Here is a 15,085-nt window from a genome sequence, read left to right as displayed (position 1 = left end):
GTCATGTTTGGTATCAAACATGTTGGATTCATACCCCCCCACAGTAAACAGTGTGGGAGGTACGATTACATGCACTGTAAAGTTCCTTCAGGAGGCCCTCAGTGCTCCCAGTACCAGACGTCCAGAACCGGACAGCTGCCGACCTGAGACACGATTCTGCCCTCCTGCTGCTGAGTCAAGCTCGAACTGGGGAAGGCAGAATAATAGGTATCCTGTCACAGGGAGATGTGACCACCTCCCAGACAGGGTTTAGTGTATTGGGACAGGGTGGGGACGCTGGCCAGCACCACTGCTTGAGGGGCACATTTGGTCAAACCAGTTTGGGGAGCCTTAGGCTCCCACTCTGGCATGAAACTGGACAAAGGTAATGGGAGTATCCTACCCACTGTCCAGCCCCTCCTCATGGAGGGACCCCTGAATCATCCCAACCCTTTCCTTAGGTTACCTAAGGGCTTACCTGAGGGTGGATCCCTAGATTCATCATGGGATTCGATTTAGATCAAACTCCGCATTCACTTCAACCGTCTGGACCTTCTGACCGAGTCGTGCAGACCGCCTCGGACTGACCGCATCGGAATTTGCCTTTGGAAGAGAGACTGCAACATAGAAGATTCCGTCTGGTCTTGATCTCTTCGTTCTGCAAGCCCACTGCACCGTCAGTGTCCATGCTCCATACAGGTCCCTTCCAGGTCCTGTGGACATCCAAAGACACCGGAAGAAATCTCCTTGGGAGTGAAGGAGTCACGCCCCTGCATCAGCAGGCACCATAACGCAGCAGACAGATTACTGATCCTGGTCTCCAACTGGGTCGGTAACACAGGAGGTGGTTCTGCAACTTCCTTGAGGCTGAGCCTGAGGCCAGGATCCTTTGTCGATACTGCCGGAACCGAGTCCCTGTGCACCACGTCGGCTGGCTGTTGCTAAGGCTGGGTGACTCTTGTCTCCAAAGATCTTCAGGCCCTGTCAAAGGACCTGTTTGATTCCAGTATGCTCCCTTTCTTGCTCGGGGCCTACCCTGACTTACTTGAACATGTGAGTCTCTTGGACCTTGCTGATCCCTACACCATACATTTTTGTCTTTTTCCACGTGTCTACAGATTTGACTTGAGAATGCACCTTGTTGACCAGAAAAGACTTCTCTGACTTCTACAGCCCAAGACACCTACTGTACATTAGAAAAAGCGCAAATGTGTTGATTTTTTTTTTCTTCTGCATATTGCACTAATTAAGAAGTCACGTTCTTTACTAACACTAAGATAAGTAAAGACTCCTTGCTTGCTGTCCCATTCTTTACTTTTCAGTCTGACATATGCCTCAATTACAAGGCATGAGGCAAATGTAGTGTGGTAATGCTTTACCAGCTATGACCAATATTGTGGGAATTGGTAATTCTGGGATGAGGTATTATCTAGGAGGGTGGCTTATCATGCGGTAATATGGAAATAGCATGCAGCAATCGCAGTTACAGCACTGATTTTTACATGATATTCTTGAATTCCAATTATTTTTTTAGTGACAAATTCCAAAAGGTTTGGCCTAGAAGATTTGCCTGCATTATTACCACAATAACACTAAATTGAGTATTATAACATAGTTTATTGATTTGGAGGGAAACTCCTGCTGCTTCATGGAGGAATTTATTGAAATAATGCAATACCTACATCAGCAAAATCTTAATCAATCTAAGGGTCAGCAGACCTGACTCAAAACCTGCTGTTGATATAATATACAGACTCACAGCCTCTTACAGATAAAGAATGGCCCAAGGCATACTTCTAGGCATGTGTTTACTCTGATGTTCCCTTAATGTTGAAACATCAAACTTAGGTCCTGATTTACAATTTAGTGGACAGGGCACTCTGTCACAAACGTTCACCCACACTATTTAGAGGCAAGATGATTAGTAGCTTTCTTTTGGGCTTTACCCCATTGGGTCTGTCGACAAAAGCCCTCTCCAGCAGCCTTTTGGAGTAAGGGCACTACATTGCCAGTCTAAAACTGGTAGTGATGAATAGAATGAAAAATAATGACCCCTTACACCTAGAGAAAAACTTCTTAGGTGTGGGGGTCATCAGTTCTTTGATTTTCAAAAGTAAAATCTCACTTTGGGAGTTTGTTTTTGAAAAACAAAGAGTTTGGTTGATGGATGTAAAAACCGTTGGCGGTCGTTTGACAAAATTGTGGTACCTTCGGCGGAACCGCTGTGACGGTCGTTTATATAAAGGTTCAGAGATCGCCAGTGGGCCAGCAGTGATCTCTTAATATGGTGGGCCTTTGTCCATTAAGGTGGTGGACATAATGTGCTCTGCCACCCTGGTGGACAGACTAATTACCAACATACAGTAAATTAGGTCCTCAGTTGTGCAGTAGCAGCTATGGTTGAATCCCTCCTTCCTCTGCATCAACCCGATAATCTAGAATATAAACTTGCAACAATAACACACCTCAGCCATCCTTAACAGACACTACAGAAATATCACCAATGAGACATTGAATCTTCCTACAATGTTGTGATAACCAAGCAATTCATCTCAGGATATGCTTAAAGAAAGGTAGACTATCTCTATCAAAACATATTCAACTTTCTAGACATCCTAGCTCCACACAAGCCACTTTCCACAAACATGATATCAAGATATCTAGTAAGTGGTTTCATTAAAAACTGGAGGAATTTGAAACACGTTAACTGAAACCTAGAATGGCAATTGGGCAAATCAAAGATTATTGAAGATAAAGCGTGTCTGTTTTAAATTGCAGAGGAGAGGCTTCACAGAGCAAATATGTAAGACTAAAAAGCACACTACACCAAACCGATCTGCAAAGCACCCAACAAAAGTAAGAAAATCTTCAATATTTATAATTAATGGGCAAACCTTAAAATATGAAAGAAACCTATGCAATACTAACAATATTGTGATGGCCGATATGAGTTCTTTTGGTGCAGATCGGAGCTTCCGAATCCCCTTTACTTCCACGGACGGAGTGATTTCACAATCACATGCGCACACGCACATCACACGCTGGTGGGGCCCATAACACCAACATTCATCCTACCAATCTATCCGTGCCATGTATAAGGGAAACACTTTTCAATACCTAACCAATCTGCATGTACCCTGAGGTCAATGGCATCAACTAGTTGCTATAGATTTGGTGAAACATCTTAACACTCTAAATATTCAATAAACATGACAATAAAATAACCACCCGACACAGTAATTCAAACAGAATATTGTTTATCTAAAAAGTGTAAGAAAAGCCAATTAAATGCAAGATCATTTTCTCCATATTTACCTATTCTGTCTAAAAGTCGTTTTCTAAGTCAGAAACGGTCCTCAGCAAATAGTTAAAGTTCTCTAGCCGTCATGTAGAGTCACCGTCCTCTCCGTCAACATCGGGACCTCTGATCATTGGTTCGGGAAGAAGTGGCGCTAGACCTCTCTAGTCTACTAATATTTATACCAAATTTACATTCCAAATGTTGCAAACATATCTTTCAAAACAGTCGATTGGCGGAAATAATGTCATCTGGGTACATTAAGTTACACTAGTAGATTATCTCATGTATTGAGAGTTTCAAATTCTGAATAGAAATTAAAAGTCCATAGCTAATTTGTTACTTCTACGGATGTCTCTTTAGGATAAAATGTATCTCATCCATGGGACCATTATAAGTTCATCAGGTCGGATTTAAAGATGTAACAATTCTTCACGTTCAGGGGCATCTGGCATCACTCCCAGATTTGTCGTCATGTTCATGGCTTTTCGGTTCAATCAGAGGACAGGGTCGCAGTCAGCGCAAAGCCTCTTTTCAATTTTCATCTACCCGAATGCAGGCTGCGGGTGGTAGCCATTTTACAGCAGGCCACAATGGTCAACTTAAGCGAAGAAAACACAAAAACATAATTACTACATGGAAATGATTATACAGTGTTATTCCCCTTCTAATTCCCTTATGTGTATGTATTTATCTAGCCATTTGCGACATCAAAAGCCATTAATGCATATTAATTAAAAGCACAAAACACAATAACATCATATAAGCAACATCTATATTGTCAATTTGCTCACCAACTTAGTTCACTTATTATTTTAGCCATGCAATTGCAATCCCACGTATAATTCTTCTGTTAATAAGGTTGGTTAGACAAGACTCAACAAATCTTTAGTAAATACTAATTAATCAGTAGTACTTTTAATAATGACATACCAAAATGAAACAGGTATTTGGTTTTAAAGTAAAAACCCCGCTCCAGCAATGCCCCCCTTTGGTGATATTTCATCACCACAAAAATCACAACCCAAAAATCAATTTAATTCCCCTTTTTTAAGAAATTCAAAATGTCTTCTTGTTCATTCTTAAATTCTTGTTTCTCTATCATCTTCTCTGTTTGATTCTATATACATACTTTCCCTCAATTCTTCTAATTCTGTTTCTTGTGGATCTCTTTCTGGTTTCTTTTGTCTCTTTTTAACATTTTCTCTTGTTATTTTCTTTTTATTTCTTCTGTATCTACAACACATACACCCTAATCTAAGAATTAATAATGCAACAATTACACAGGTTAATGGAAATAATACTTTACCAAATATAGTACTACCTATTTTAGCTATAAAATTCTTAATAGCAATCATCTTATTAGCCAATTTAGTCCAGATACTTTCAGCTTCCAGTGGTACTAATTCTTCATGCAAATCAGTAATATATTTGATATAGACCTTTAGATCTTTGCTTTCGTCAGGAATGTAAGTGCAACAATGTTGAACTTTCAGCATTCCACAGACTCCACCCTCTTTTGTCAATAGAATGTCAAGGGCAAGTCGATTTTGCATCGCCATAGCGCGTAAAGCAACCATTTCAGTATTTACCAAAAGAAAGCCTCCAGCGGTGCTTGTTGACAAGCGATCCACCACTGTTGACAGCTTCCGAATGCCATATGCATTCAATGAAATTCCCACTGCTGGTATTAAAGCTTCAAAAATATCTCCTACAATCTCTGTCCATGTTTCTCTTCTGTAGCGTGTTAATGGATTAGATTGTTCAGCATTTTCTACTCTATCCATGTGAAAAATCTTTGGAAAGACCAGGCCAACATAACATGTGCCATACCAATGGTCAGGCAACCTGTAATAAGCCTTGTTCCCACAAATATAATACACTCCCGGAAAGACTGGATCTTCTCCTCCTCTAAATCCCCATCCGGTTGCAATAAAATATGTATCATGGCACTCACTAGTCCCTATGAAATAATAATCATACTGGGATTTCTTCCTGGTAATGCATAATTTGCCTTTCTGTGGTGCATCTATAGCCATAGTTGGACTGGCTCCATTTTTCAACTCTTTTTCTTTCTCAATGTCCCACACTGTTTCACTCATCTTATGTCCTTCTGCTTTCTTATGAATGTTCAACCTTCTTCTCTCAACCATGTCTAGGAAAGTTTTCTCTTCTTCCTTCAAACTGCAGGTTAAATTGTTTCTAAAAACATATTCTAATGTTAATTCTCTAGTTTCTATAAAAATCTCACCTAAAGTGTTAGCTTCTTTAGCAGGATTCAGTTCTTTATTCATAGGCAGTTGCCCCAGAATATTATCTACATTAGACATGTTATAATCTAATTTCCCTAATTGATAAAATATACTAATCAACACACTACATGAAATTCCATACGTAGCCGGAAGGTGATGATAAGTCACTCCTTCGGAAACAGAGGCAGGTAATTGCATACAGACGTAGCAATCCCTTACATCCATTGTCTTTACATATTCGTACAATAATTTTGAAAACACATTGCTAGAAAAATAATTAATAGACCTATCCTTATGTATATATACATTGCTAGTTCTAGTTGGAACTATCTTCTGTGAACTCTTCCCTATGTAAGTCCTGTTCTCAGTATGTCCTTCTAAAGTGTCTATTGTTACTCTATAAGAGATCAGTAGAGCAAGCACGCTCCATAGTAGCATTAATAACCCTGTACAGCAGCAGCACATCTTGCACCATCTTTTCATGAAGGTACATCTACTTTGATTATTCTCAGTGTTAGCCATCTTGTTAATTTGACCGTGTCTTTTGACTTAGCCTCTTCTACTCCACTACCGAACTTTTAGGGCAGCAAGTACCCACCAGGTTATTACAATCTATTAGTTCTTAATTTACTTCTTCACTTTCTTCTTCAAGTGACTTCTTTGGATTTACTCAATTTGGATTTTCATCACTCTTCACTCTTTCCTGATCATCATCAAACTGGATTAGGTCCTGAACATCCGTTTCTTCCCCAATGCCGGACAAGATAACTCTCAGGATTCCAACTGCTTCTTCTTCTTCAACCACTTTCAGTAAAGCCTCCTCTGGACTTCCTTGACTGTCTGCCTCTTCACCTTGTTCAAGCAGTGCCACATACATCCATTCTGGCGACTTATACTTCTGGTTTGGTTTTCTGATTCTTTTAGTTCCTTCAGATATCTTTGTTTCCTCTCCTTTCGTTTGGTTTTGACTTGACACTTTGTTCACCTGTTCAGCTTTCGTAGAGTTAACTCATGTCAGTCGATATCTCAGTCTCTTTATCTTGTTGGGCCAAAGATCTCCTTTAGCATTTCTTTTTTGTTTTCCCTCTTTACTGTTTCTCTCTCCAATCCAAGTTCTCTTTCTCAGAACTCGACCTTCAGGTATCTCATTCTCACTTTCATCAGATTCTGTCTCAGTTGCCTCTTGTTCATCAACAATTTTCCCTTCTCCAGTAACTTCTTTTTCTCCAACAGTCTCTTTTTCCACCGATTGAGATTTCCCTACTTCTGTCCCTCCTCGGGTCTCCGACGCGCAATCTTCTTGCTGTCTACTTGTCCCTTCATCTAGCTTGTTGTCGATGTTCCCTACACCACCGCGGGGTTTTTCCGCAATCTGTCCCTCTCTTTCTTTTTCTGTCCCTTCTTCTTCAAGAATTATCTCAGGTGGAACTTTTCCAATTTTCTCATTTGATTCAGGTGTCTCATTGCACGTCCCATGATGATTTCATGTGGACTCAAACCTGTTGTTCTGTCTGGAGTAGACCTAATTGTCATCAGGACTAGAAGCAATACATCAGGCCATTTCATTCCTGTGGCTAAGCACATTTTGCCAATTCTGTTTTTGATGGTACCATTCATCTGTTCTACCACACCAGAAGCCTCTGGGCGGTAAGCACAATGTAGCTTCTGCTGTACACTCAATGCTTCATAGATCAAACCCATGATTTCATTATAAAAGTGTCCTCCTCTGTCTGATTCAATGGTCACTGGGAACCCATACCTTGGGATGAATTATCTTAACAGTAGCTTGGCCACTGTTACCCCATCATTTCTTCTTGTTGGAAATGCCTCCACCCACCTGGAGAACAAACAGACTACCACCAGGACATACCTTAATCTATTGACTTGGGGCATTTCGATGAAGTCTATCTGCATTCTTGTGAAGGGTCCTCCCTCCCTGCCTATTGTACCTAGGCTCACCACTGTTCTCTTTCCAGGATTGTATTGCTGACATATCAGGCATCTCTGACAGAGACTCTCTGCTATCAGCCTGAATTTTGCATTGTACCAGGTCTGTTTAAAGGCCCTTATCATAGCATCCCTTCCCAGGTGTCCCTGGCCATGATACATCCGTGCCATTGTTGACAACATGCTATTGGGCATGACTGGTCTTCCATCCCTATAGACCCACACGTGGTCTTTTTCCATTGGTGCACAACCTGCTTTCACCCAATCTTTCATTTCCTCATCTCCTGCCTCATCCTGCAACTGCTTCACTTCTTCCCATGTTCCCACCACATTAGTAAACATTAAGGAACAAGAAGACATTTCCCTTTCCTTACTCCGGTTAATGGAGTGATTATTCCTTGCACAGTACTGTGCTATGTCATTGGCAAATTTGTTCCCAAGGGTGACGAAATCATCACCTTGACTATGAGCAGCACATTTTACAACCGCTAGTTCTTTAGGCAGCTGTATCGCCTCAAGCAATTTTCCAACCACTTCAGCATTCTTTATGGGAGTTCCACTTGAGGTCAGGAAACCTCTTTGTAGCCATAGCTGGCTAAAATCATGGACAACTCCGAAGCCATACTGGCTGTCAGTCATTACAGTCACTCTCACATTCCTTCCAATTTTGCAAGCCTTCGTTAGTGCCACCAATTCTGCCACTTGAGCGGATTTAACTCCTTTCAAAGGTGATGCTTCCACAACTCCTGATACTGTACACACAGAATTCCTTCATCAGTTCTCAGACAAGATCCATCCACAAACAACACATGATCACTCTCAGGCAGTGGCAGATCTCTTATGTCTGGTCTTGGTTTTGTACAGTAATCAAGCACATCCAGGCAATCATGATCAACATCATCTCTCACTCCCACACTTTCAGCATCTGGCAACAGTGTTGCTGGATTCACATTCACGCATCTCTCAAGACTCACATTTGATGCACCAAGAATGACTTTCTCATATTTAGTCAGCCGAGTATGAGACATGAACTGTGTCCGGCTCCTTGTTAAAAGGATTGCCACATCATGAGGTACGAATACCCGTACAGGATATCCCATTATAATTCCCTCACTTTGTTCCAGACTTCTGCATGTAGCAGCTACTGCTTTCAGGCAACCTGGTAAACCCACTGCTACTGGGTCAAGTGTTGATGAGAAGTACGCAATTGGCCTCCTCAGACGTTCATGTTTCTGGATTAACACTGAAAGTGTACATCCATTCCTCTCACTACAGTAGAGCTCAAATTATTTTTCGTAATCTGGCATTCCTAGGGCAGGAGCTTCACATAGCCTGTTCTTTAATTCTTTGAATGCTGCCATTTCTTCTGGGTTTAATTCCAATGGGTCTTTCACCTCACTTTTCGTCAATTTAATCAGTGGTTTGGCAATTAAGGAAAAGTTACTTATCCACTGACGACAATAACCAACCATTCCCAGGAACATTCTCACTTCTCTTTGTGTCATTGGGGCTCTCATCCCTCTGATAAGTTTAATCCTGTCAATGGTCACTTTCCTCAGGCCTTTCTCAATATTATGTCCCAGATACTGGACTTCTCTCTTACAGAATTGCAATTTGGCTGGAGATACTTTTAATCCTCCATCTGCCAAGTGATTCAGTAAAGCAATGGTGTCTACTTCACAAGCTTCACATGTTTTTGATGCCACAAGCAGGTCATCAATGTACTGGACCAAAACTGAATTTTCAGGCATTGTTAAACTCTCCAGAGATTTCTTCAGCAATTGATTAAATATCGAAGAGCTCTCTGTATACCCCTGTGGATTTCGGCACCATGCCAAAATTCGATCTCCAAATCTAAATGCAAAAATCGTCTGGCTGTCATGATGCAACGGGATTGAAAAGAAAGCATGGCACAAATCAATTACTGTGTACCATTCTGCATCATGGGGAATCTGATACAAAATCACTGATGAATTTGGCACAATGGGACAGCATGACACGACAATCTTGTTAATTTTTCTCAAATCCTGTACTATTCTGAACTTCCCATTGGGTTTCTTCAGTCCCATTATAGGTGAATTACATGGGCTGCTCAATATTTCCCTTAACACCCCCTGCTGGATCATTTTCTCAATTATGGGTGTTATTCCTTCAATTATTTCAGGTGTCAGTATGTATTGTGGGATGTTTGGGTAAACTACTCCATCTTTTACAGTAATTTTTACTGGATCTACATTTCTCATCAGGCCCACATCTTCTCCAGTAAAATCCCAAACTGCTGCTTTTACTGTCTGTTTTAATTCTGGGGGTAATCCATCCGGATTGAACACAGCATATGTTCCAATAGCCTCCCTTTCCCTGTTATCTAGGGTCATTCTGTATAGGACATCCTCATCTGGTGTCTCAAAGGTTATTCCATCTGGGGTACAGAAAATAGTGCAATTCATCTTGCACAGCAAATCCCTGCCTAACAGGTTCACAGGACTGGTGTCACACACCACAAATCGGTGCATGTCTGAGAATTTCCCTATTCTAACCCTTACTGGTTCAGTAAGATGAGTTTTGATCTGTGTGTTGGACACACCAACTACTTGGATTGCTTCATCCGAGAGAGGAAGATTCTTTATATCAGCTGACCTGACAGTTGATCCCGTAGCTCCTGTGTCAACTAGAAAAGTAACACTTTCACCATTGATTTTTCCATCAACAAAAGGTCCTGCCTGGTCTATTTCTAGAGTTGCGCCAAGTACGCACTCTTCCTCCTCTCTTCGGCACCATCAGAAGTCTCCCTCAGAATCACTTCCCTCATTCTTAAGCCAATATTGTGACACAGTGCTTGCGCGTTTTGGCTTATTTACCTGTTCTTCATTGTAGAACCCCGAATCTTGGCTGTACTTCTGGGATCCTCTGTTTTGTGGCAAGGGCGGTTTTGGCACCTGATTCTGCTGCTTAACAGCCTTCTGCTGTTGCTGCTGCTGACCACACCCCTCACTCTGCACCTGTGAATTCAATGATGGATTGTCATCGTTAGTAGACGGTGGATTCTTACACTCGGATTTCCAGTGCCCTAATTTTCCACAGTTGTGGCAGGGAAACCTTTTCTTTGCTTCCTCACTATTGCCTTTCCCTTTTCCTGGGCCAAATCTAGGTTTATTTCCTGGGTTATTTGCTTGTTCAACCAACTGAGCTTCCTATCTTTCTGCAACTTTCACCTGTGCCTACATTGCCTTTTCTTTCAGTTTTCTCTGCTTTGCCTCAATCTCATCACTGAAGTATTTTGCATGTCTCAGGACCTCATCAATCTTTTTGCTCTGCCAGTCTACGGTATGCTGCCTTATCATTTCACTTATTTCAGGTCGCAAGCCATGCACAAATCTATATACAAAATGGCTCAGATCCTGGTCACCCAGATGTTCATCTCCACTGAACTGTTTGAAAGCTAGTATTAGTCTTTCATAGTAAGCATGGACTGATTCTTTCACTTCTTGATGTGTTCGATCTATTTTAACCCAGTCTGTTTCCTTGAGGGGTACTTTATTTTTCAGGAAAGCCATCACCTGCTCATACTTTTTCATGACCTCTGGAGCTCCTGTCTTGGGATCTCTCGGGTATTCTTTAGTGGGCCAGTCTATGACTATCTTACATTCTGCCCACAAGTCTGCTGGTACAATTATATCAAACAGACTATTCAGGTCAATCCACAGTACTTTTGACAATTTCACAAATCTGTCAACCTGTCTATACCACTCAACGGGCTTCTCTCTCAGTCGAGGGAAATCATTTGTAAATGACAAAATATCTTGTCTGGTCCATGGGACATGTACATACCCTCCTCCTGGAATCTCTCTCATGGGATAAGCTGTCACTGTTTTCTCTTTTTCTCTCATAGGGAATGTTGAGTAAGTTCTGTCCGCTGCATCTTCTCGTTTTTTATACCATCTATCTTTCCATCTCTCCACATCTCCCCATTTTCGCAGCAAAGCAATCATCTCCTTAATCTGCCCTGCTCGGCCTGCATTATTCAGATTCTCGATGTCCTTATCTGTAAAATCCACTCGGTAAGGCTTTTGTAAAGCTTTTACCTTGTCCATGTCAATTCCCATTTCACTGGCTATTCCTTTCAACCTGTCATGTATGTTCTTTGCTCTCCATGTGACGCTCTTGCACAGAAATAGTATTTCCCCATCCTGGTACTTTTTCAGCGTTTCTGTAGGAATTGTTCCTGCAATTAGCTCCTCCAATTCCATACGTAGTCTAGCTACATCAATTGCCTGGGATTCCTTTTCTTTCCCCTGCAAAACTTTCAGCCAATCATTCAAATCTTCAGCAGTTATCCCCGTAGATTTTTCTGCACCCACTGGTTCTGTCACTCTTTGTGGTTCTAAGATCGATCCTCCAATCATTCTGTTCCCTTCCACAAAACCAGAATTCAAAACCGAGTTAGTCTGCACATTCAACTCTCCTCCACATATGGTATGTCTCCACTGATTTTCTCCTGATCTCCACTGATTTTCTCCCGATCTCATCTCTATCTGTTCTGGAGGAACAACCAGTCTGTTGCCTACATATGGAACTGTTAAGCCACCTTCACTAGTCCTCTGTTATTCAAAAATAGGCATAACCGGACCTATTGTTACAGGCACCGTAACTGCTTCAAGATTTTTAGTCAGTTCTCTGATTTTCTCTGTCAATTCAAATGTGGTTCTTGCTAGTTCTCTTGTCTTTTCATCCTCAATTTCATTCTCCCTTTCTCTCTCTTTCGCTCTCTCTGCAAGAGAACTACTGCTTTTCAACTCAGGGGTCGTGACTTCTGTCTTTATAATCCGCAGGGTGTCTCTCAATGGGGTAACTGGTGTTCCTACTTCTGGTTCTCATCTATACGGGGGTGATCTTTTGTAGTACATGTCATCTAAGACATCATCTTCAGACTCATTCGCCCCATACCTCCTTGTTTCCACATTATGTTCTTTCTCTGTACACTTTCTCCCTTCTGTCTGTTCTGCAGTCCTTACAGGATATAATCCCTCAGTCATACTGGCATCTCGCCATCTTCTCATCCGATCATGATGAGTTTCGCGATCATACTTTCGCCCGAACATGTACCTGTAGTTTCCTCCACTCCTCTGCTTTTCTCGCTCATGCATTTCATCTTCCCATTCAGTCAATGCCTCAAACTGCGTCGGCTTAGGCCGAGGCTCTAGACTCATCATCCTCTCCCGTAAGTTTCTCAATATGGCCAGATTAAATGAGCCATGTTCCGGGAAAGCTAAAACTCCCTCCTCTTTGGTGTACTTTGCCCAATTGTCTAACCAAATACAGGTATGATACCCATATTTTGCAACCATGAAGGATGCGGGGGTTCTTATTGGAGGAAGTAACTGTCCTTCCCTAGTCACAATATCCTTATCCTTGTCAAACCAGGTATTAACCGAACTAAACAAGGATTTATTTTTCTTTTCCTCAGCGTGGTAATACATTTTCTTGTTTTCCGCAACCCTTTAGTGTTTTCTACAACTGTACGATCTCCTGTCCAATTGCAGCGCGACTCACACTTACGCACCAATCCAGAGCGTTTACGTTACTGACTCAGTCCCCGAATCCCAGCGCGACTCACACTAACGCAGCAATCCTGGAGCGTCTACGTCACCCTGTATGTCTCCCAATCCTTGCGCGGCGTACACTAGCACACCAATCACCATGCTTCCACCGTTCTAACCAACTGTCCAATCACAGCGCGGTCTTCCTGACGTCAGTAGTCGCTGCAGCAGCTCCTGCTCCTGTCTCCTGTCTCTCGTCTACCCCTCCTTTACAAAACTACTCGGTAGACTTTGTTTCAATTTCTACGAGTCTGTTAGTTACAACATACAAACATCTCCATTGTCTGCTTCGCTAACCACAGAACAGTAAAAGACCTTTCCCACGAGAATTCCGCCTTTCTTGAGAGCAGCGCTTACCTCTGCCCTACTACGGAATCGTTACTTCCGTTGATAAAGTAGCACATCCCTCTACTCTACCCTTCTAGCAAGCACCAATTAACTGTTTTCTCCGGAATGCTCCTAAGAGTTTTACAATTAACCAGAATGCCTTCTCATTCACGCACTTTCACACCAGAAAATGTAGTACATTCACACAGAATCCTGTCTTTCCCGAGAACAGCGGACAGTCTGTCCTACTACAGAATTATATCACACGTTAACAAAGCAGCGCTTACCTCTGCTCTGTCCTTCTAACAACAAGCTCACCTATTACCTTTCTAGTGATAAGCGTTATCGGAATGCCATAAGGATCCCTGATACCTAAGACCAGAACTTCACAGGGAACCTTCGCTATCATATACACTTCTCTCACACAGAAAATACGTCTCTAATGGCAACACATGGCGATGCTACCTCATCAAACCCAGACAATGCGACGCGCAACTTCAATTGTCACACGTTTTCCCCCGTTTTCATACAGGGCCAACAATCCCGCCTCTTCCGAGAGCAGCGCTTCCCTCTGCCCTACTACGGAACTGTCACCGACTTCCTACGTCCCAGAAGCCGTACACACTACATAAAACTCAATACGACTTCAACATATAGTGTTAGTACATATATCAATATCAATCAATAATCAATAAGCTTATATACACGCAAAATTCACCAGATCAAGACAATAGTTAACCATCATTCTGCTACCAAGAAACTGGTGCAGATCGGAGCTTCCGAATCCCCTTTACTTCCACGGACGGAGTGATTTCACAGTCACACGCGCACACGCACATCACACGCTGGTGGGGCCCATAGCACCAACATTCATCCTACCACTCTATCCGTGCCATGTATAAGGGAAACACTTTTCAATACCTAATCTGCATGTACCCTGAGGTCAATGGCATCAACTAGTTGCTATAGATTTGGTGAAACATCTTAACACTCTAAATATTCAATAAACATGACAATAAAATAACCACCCGACACAGTAATTCAAACAGAATATTGTTTATCTAAAAAGTGTAAGAAAAGCCAATTAAATGCAAGATAATTTTCTCCATATTTACCTATTCTGGCTAAAAGTCGTTTTCTAAGTCAGAAACGGTCCTCAGCAAATAGTTAAAGTTCTCTAGCCGTCATGTAGAGTCACCGTCCTCTCCGTCAGCATCGGGACCTCTGATCATTGGTTCGGGAAGAAGTGGTGCTAGACCTCTCTAGTCTACTAATATTTATACCAAATTTACATTCCAAATGTTGCAAACATATCTTTCAAAACAGTCGATTGGCGGAAATAATGTCATCTGGGTACATTAAGTTACACTAGTAGATTTTCTCATGTATTGATAGTTTCAAATTCTGAATAGAAATTAAAAGTCCATAGCTAATTTGTTACTTCTACGGATGTCTCTTTAGGATAAAATGTATCTCATCCATGGGACCATTATAAGTTCATCAGGTCGGATTTAAAGATGTAACAATTCTTCACGTTCAGGGGCATCTGGCATCACTCCCAGATTTGTCGTCATGTTCATGGCTTTTCGGTTCAATCAGAGGACAGGGTCGCAGTCAGCGCAAAGCCTCTTTTCAATTTTCATCTACCCGAATGCAGGCTGCGGGTGGTAGCCATTTTACAGCAG

Source organism: Triturus cristatus, chromosome 5_1, assembly GCF_964204655.1.
Source record: "Triturus cristatus chromosome 5_1, aTriCri1.1, whole genome shotgun sequence".
In the NCBI taxonomy this organism is placed as follows: domain Eukaryota; kingdom Metazoa; phylum Chordata; class Amphibia; order Caudata; family Salamandridae; genus Triturus; species Triturus cristatus.
This window is presented reverse-complemented; position numbering follows the sequence as displayed.